At 41.8% G+C, this 7,035-nt stretch overlaps 1 pseudogene; it reads right to left on the bottom strand.

Annotated features, from left to right (window-relative positions):
* Window positions 1-7,035, bottom strand: part of LOC100944920 — a 26,337-nt pseudogene that overhangs the window by 11,954 nt on the left and 7,348 nt on the right.

Consider the following 7,035-nt stretch of genomic DNA (forward strand, 5'->3'; position numbering starts at 1 on the left):
CTGATGCCAGGGCACAATAGTCTGATGGCAACACAGTGAGACTTTGTCTCAATGAGAAAATAAACATAAAGGAAATGAAAACAAGAACAGAGGTGCCTTTATGTAACAACAAGAGAAAGAAACCCAGGCTTCCCAGAACTTATTTCCAATTAAGTTGAGCTTCCCTAATCACGTTGCATTGTTTGGTTTCCTCCTTCAATTTGGACCTCTGACCAGTGTTATCTGCTTCATTCACTCTAACCTACCTGGGTGCTTGACTACTGTCTGCTGAGTCTTCACCTTCCAGGGTTCTTTGCTTTGCTCCAGACAGGTGATGAGGTCTGGCTTAGATACAGCAAGCCCTGTTTCATTAGAAAAAAAAAGAACATGACGCTTGTTGGGCTTAACCAGTTAACAATCTAGTATCTTCATAGAGTAGAGAACACAACATTTTACAGATCCTACAAGAATAATCTAAAAGTAGAGGTTTCTGACAGAAACTTTAGAATATTTTAAAAGTATTTAAAATGCTCCACTACCCAGTACTACGGAAATAAAATTTAGGGCCAGAAACTAGACTTAAAAGGTATGGGCAACATTTTTGAATTACCATCAATGTACGAAAGGATATTTAGCAACTCAAGGCTAAGATTAATTCCAAGATAACATCTGAAATATTTTCTTTTCTATACCAAGAACTTACATTTTTCTTAGAAACAACAATCTGAAACTAATGCAGTCAAAGAATCTACACACAACCCAACTACAAAGAAACAATATGAAATGCTTAGTATACATTAGGAACTGTATATTTAAGTTATCCTCACCTAGGAAGACCAAGTGTCTGTAGGTCTCTAACATGACATCCCGATACAAATTCTGCTGAGCAGGGTCCAGGCAGGCCCACTCATCCATAGAGAATTCTATAGACACATCTCTGAATGTCAATAGTGCCTGGAGAAAAAAAAAAACTAAAAAGAACAATATTTACCATGATGTGATGGGAAGATTTAATTTAATTTTTACATAAATGGGTGGGTGGGAACTTCTTTTGACTTACATGACGGAATGGTATTATCTAAAAAGTATAACACAGTGATATTCGCTCATGTGCTCTCTAACACTGAGGAAAGGGGATGGGATAACATCCATGATTCCAGTGTAGAAACTGTGCTTTATGCATTACAATGCATAAATAAGGCCACCAATACAGGCACATGTGGATTCTTCTGCCTACTTACATCATACACTATGAGCTGTGCATATTTCTTATGTGAAAATATCCTGGTGAGCTAAATGGAAGTCCTAAGATTTTCACGTGTGCAAGCATGAACTGGAGATCTTGTCAAATGCAGTTTTTGGTAGGGTTTTTTGAGACATAGTCTCACTATGTTGCCCTCGGTAGAGTTCAATGGCATCACAGCTCACAGCAACGTCCACCTCTTTCGGTTCAGCGATTCTTTTTTCTCAGCTTTCCAAGAAGCTGGGACTCCAGGCACCCACCACAATGCCCAGCTATTTTCCTCTTGCAGTTGTCATTGCTGTTTAGCTGGCCTGGACCGGGCTCGAACAAGCCAGGCTTGGTGCCAGTGGCTGGCAAGTAACCACTGTGCTTTTGGCACCAAGCCTCAAATGCAGTTTTTTATTCAGAAGATATTGGGTGAAGCTTCATTTCTGAATTTCCAACAAGCTCAACAGGGATGCCGATATTTCTGTCCCAGGATAATATTTTATCACACATTAGACTAGATTTATCCCAGTTGAATACTGACCCAGAAAACAACCAATAGAGCCTTTATTTTCCAAGCAAGGTATAAAAAGAGAATCTCAGAAGGTGCACATGAGTTGATACTCTCCCCAGTGTACTTAATCATATTCTGATAAAAAACAGTTAAAAGGCTCGGTGCCCGTGACTCAAATGGCTAAGGTGCCAGCCACATATACCTAAGGCGGCAGGTTCGAATCCAGCCCAGGTCCGTCAAGAAACAGTGATGGCTGCAACCAAAAAATAGCTGGGCGCTGTGGTGGGCACCTGTAGTCCCAGCTACTTGGAAGGCGGAGGCAGGAGAATCACTTGAGCCCAGGAGTTAGAGGTTGCTGTGAGCTGTGATGCCACACCACTTTACCCAGGGGGATAGTTTGAGGCTCTGTCTCAAAAAATAATAATAATAATAATAATTGTTTTTCAAAGTTGTTAAGTACAGGCTTAGCGCTTGAAGCTCAGTGGCAAGGGTGCCAGCCACATACACCTGAGCTGTTGGGCTCAAATCCAGCCCAGGCCTGCTAAACAACAATGACAACTACAACCAAAAAATAGCCAGGCATTGTGGCAGGCCCCTGGAGTCCCAGCTACTTGGGAGGATGAGGCAAGAGAATCACTTAAGTCTAAGAGTTGGTGGTTGCTATAAGTTATGATGCCACCACACTGTACCCAGAGTGACAGCTTCAGACTCTGTCTCAAAAAAAAAAAAAAAAAAAAAAGAAAGAAAGGGACAGATATCTGCCCTATCTCCCAATCTCTAATGCTATCTTTAAAAACTCTCCTTAGCATCCTAGAAATGAAGGCTTTTCTAATAATTCTGATTTTGAGAACTTTGAATTACTTTAGGCCATTAATGCCATCTTCTGTAAAACTGCATGTGTGTCACCTTATTGTACACAGCACTGAGGGAGCTTCTGGACTGAGACGGAACATAGCCCCCTTCTTTGCTGACATCCAATCACCCAAAATCATCCACACCGGGTAATATGGGGATCTACTTATTTCCATTCAAAATAGGCACAAAGGGAACATTTGCAGAATTACAGAACATAATTTTTTATAGACATAAATTTGTGATGAAAATTCTCCAGGTCATATGGGAATTGGGATGGAGAGAATGGAGAGAAGACACTGCTGTATACACAGGGGAGAAGGATTTCTCAGAGCCTCTTCACTATTACAAGAAAAGGGCAAAAGAGTATGTGAAACAAGCTCATTAGGCAGGAATATCACAAGTAGAGAAGAAAAGGTTTTCAACTTCCAAACCCAAGATACTGCAGGAGAAAAGGCAGTCACAGCCCTGCGTTAGGACACATTTAGCTGGGAAGCAACCAGTTTTTTCTCTTTCCCTGCCTGCCCTTGATTTCCTTCTCAGGTGAGATTACCAGGCTATATATTCCACCTGCATCTTGATAATATGGCCTTAAAGGCATCAGCACAACCCCTTCACCCACTCCCACCACATCCACAGGCTGAGAAAACTTGAAAAAAGAAAAGAATCCTATTCTTTATTACAGAACAAGGAATTTTCACATAAAGACCAAAGTGTGACTTTCATATTTCTTGCCCTCAGTTGCCCTCTCTGCTAGCGATCTCATCTATGGCAAGGTAATGGTGGTGGTGCTGTCCTGTCCCCATGAAGCACAAGCAGGGCAGGCCCTGTGACCTCCCTTGGGAGAAAAGGCTCAACACATTTTAAAACTCTCATGCTTGACACTGGCCTAACTTTAGCATCACATGGGGGTAATAATTAATACCATGTGGATGAAACAACCCAGAATAGTAGAATCTGTGAGAAGGCAGAATCACAGATGATGGCATTTCTTCAAACTGGCCATGCAATTGTACCTGGAAGCCTGGGCTGAGAACCACTGAGGTAAGCATCTGCTCCCAGGCTTTAATAGGCACACAAGGCATTCGATATCCTGGGCCCCTCTAAGTATGTGATCCTGCAAGAGCAGCAATTACTCTACCTTGAAGCAAACAGTTTTTTTTACAATGGCTATTTATGTCCTTGTTTAAGAATTTCAGGAATGGGTGTTTAGCAGTTAACCAAAGAACCAAGACTGCAGAACTGCCAGTGAAGAAAAATGCTGAGCAGTTAACCTCCATTTCTGTTATGGTCCAGCAGACTGCCAGATGGCAAGAAACCATTGCAACAAGCCGGGGGATCTACACATAGAAAGCTCCTGCACATACTTTCCCAAGCTCCTTTCCCCTTTCACCACCTTTTGGTTAGCAGAGGAACATGAGGTGGTTTTTCCAACATTATTCAGCTATCTCCCCATCTTGCTCTTCAATAAACTGCATTTTCTTCCAACAACTCTTGTATGTTGAGTTTGGATTCAGGAATCATTAGTAAACCTGGGGTTTGCCTCAGATTTTCTGGTTAAGTGGGTGTAGGAAGTGGCTTCTTTCACAATTTTACATATTGCTAGTGTTACTTCTCCTAGACTATTGTAACACTCAGCTAGAGAAAATAAACACAGCACAGAGTCCCTTATGCACAACACTTTTATTTATCTTTTTGGAGACAGAGTCTCACTTTCTCACCCTCCATAGAATGCCACGGCCGTCATAGCTGACAGCAACCTCCAACTCCTGGGCTCAAACAATCTTCTTGTCTCAGCCTCTTGAGGAGTTGGGACTACAGAGGCCAGAGATGGGGTCTGGCTCTTGCTGCTGAGGTTGGTTTCAAATTCCTGACCTCAAGCAATCCACCACGCTGGCCAATAGTATTTTAGTATTTATTTATTTATTTAGTTTTGCCCAGCACTTTTTTTTTTCTTTTGCAGTTTTTGGCCAGGGCTGGGTTTGAACCCACCACTTCCGGTATATGGGGTTGGTGCCCTATTCCTTTGAGCCACAGGCACTGCCCTGTCCAATACTTTTTTAACAACACAAGCCCCTTTTCCGGGGAAGATCACTCACCACAATCTTGAAACATAAGGTATTGCCTGCTGACCCTTTAAAGTTTCTAGAGCTGGACAGAAGGAAGTAGTATGTGAATAAAAACCTTGATTAAAAATTGCCAACTGGGGCGGTGGCTATGGCTCAGTGAGTAGGGCATTGGCCCCACATACCAGTGGTGGGTTGAAACCTGGCCCCAGCCAAACTGCAACAAGAAAATAGCTGGGCTTTGTGACAGACGCCGGTAGTCCCAGCTACACGGGAGGCTAAGGCAAGAGAATAGCCTAAGCACAAGAGGTGGAGGTTGCTGTGAACTGTGACACGACAGCAATCTACCTAGGGCAACAAATTAAGACTGTCTCTTTAAAAAATTTTTTAAAAATTGCAAATTGCAATGGCACCCACAGCTCAGTGGGTAGGGCACAGTCCACATGCACTAGGGCTGGAGGGTTTGAGCCTGGCTTGGGCCAGGTAAACAACAATGCCAACTGCAACAAAAAAAATAGCCAGGCATTGTGGCAGGCACCTGTGATCCCAGCTACTTAGGAAGCTGAGGCAGGAGAATCACTTGAGCCTGAGAGTTTGAAGTTGTTGTGAGCTGTGAAGCCACAGCACTCTGCCAATAGCAACATAGTAGGACCATCTCTAAAAAATCAAATAGCACCTGGTGAAGTAAGAGTGTGTGTCTCTCCACACCAAATAAAATACTCAATTATATTTTGAGTGCAGTGACCCTTCCACTATAAAGGCAAAAAAACTAGTCACAATACTAAAGGAAAGCTAAATTATGAATCTGGAGTTATGTCTTACAAATACTGAAATCTTCAGTCACATCTGAGGAATAAGCACATCCTTGGAATGATTTATTTCCATGGTCAATATTCATGTGCAGATGAGCCTCATGGAACATAAACATGGGCATTAAATGAGACCAAAGCTCCCAAGGAGAGCACATTTTGCTTTTCTATCTCAAATTAATGTGCACACTATTACCTTTTCACTCAATACATACCCAAACAAAAACACACTGTGTTAAACAGTGAACAAATGGTCAGTGCATTATGAGAATTTATCTAGTTCTAGGAGAAACCTAAAACTTTTTGTCCAAGTGTCTATTTATTACTGTTGTAAAGTTTCCTTTAAATGCCCCTGGGGCTTCATTACTGCCCAGAATGCCAAGGAAAGGTAAGTTATAAACCAAAAGCATATTTTAACAAGTTCTTATCCTCCTGGGATACCAAGTACTTGTAATTTCCTCTATTTAGTTATAACTTTTTCATTGTTATATTGTGGCACTCTAACAAGTCCCCTGGCATACCCATACCCACAGCAGAAGTCTAACTGCCAGCAATTCCAGCTCCAGGATGCTGCCAAGAAAACAAAGCTGCTTCCTAGTACCTCTCCCCTTTTTTTGGTATTCTGTCACAGAAAAATTAAATCCTTCTCAGTCTGTACACTTTTCACATGATCTTATCTTAATCAAAAGAAAAAATGTCTCATCCTGAAGCCAAGTAATTATTAAATTAGAGAAACTAAACGACCTCAGGGGAGTATCTCTGTGAGGTTTATCCATCAGAACAAAGCAATAACATTTTGAATTAAAATTACTGGGCTAATACTGCTACTTTCTGTTTCCCTACAAAGTATTCTTTTTGTTCTTTCTGTTTTTCATATACACTTTAATTCACCTTTGTGAAAACAGAACAGAATACAGCAAAGTCCTCCATTAGTAGACAAATCAGGACAAATGATACTGTCAACCTAAAAGGGAGGCGCTGAGGCAAAATTAATATAGTTTATTTATTTAGTGTAGCCCTGGACACACTTCCAAGCTGTCCTGGGGATTGTTCTGCTGGCCTTTGTTCCAAGCAGAGAGAAAAAAGAGTGAACTGATAAAAAGCTAGGTGCAAGAATTCCTATGGGTTAGCATTCGGGGAGATAAAGTGGGTAGATTGCTTGAGCTCAGGAGTTCAAGACCAGCCTGAGCAAGAGGAAGACCCCATCTCTACTAAAAAAAATAGAACAACTAGCTGGATGTGGTGGTGCATGGCTGTAGTCCCAGATACTCCGGGAGGCTGAGGCAAGAGGAGTCACTGAGCCCAGTAGCTGTGCATATGACACCACAGCACTCTACCCAGCGCACAGAGTAAGACTCTGACTCAAAACAAACAAACAAACAAAAACTTCTTGGTTAACAGACATGATATTAGTTAGTGACTGGCTGTACACTGTGGAACTTTAGGGTATGAGTCATAGTGCTTACCTACGACCTTCATAGCTATTTGGTGTCAGCCTAGAACCCAGATAGCAAGTGGTTTCAAGAGGTAATTATTTAGATCAAGGGGAAGTGGGATGTGACTGCTTTTGCATTATAAATGCCTCTC

The sequence above is a fragment of the Otolemur garnettii genome, unplaced genomic scaffold (genome assembly GCF_000181295.1).
Source record: "Otolemur garnettii isolate 467f Iridium unplaced genomic scaffold, OtoGar3 scaffold00366, whole genome shotgun sequence".
Lineage (NCBI taxonomy): Eukaryota > Metazoa > Chordata > Mammalia > Primates > Galagidae > Otolemur > Otolemur garnettii.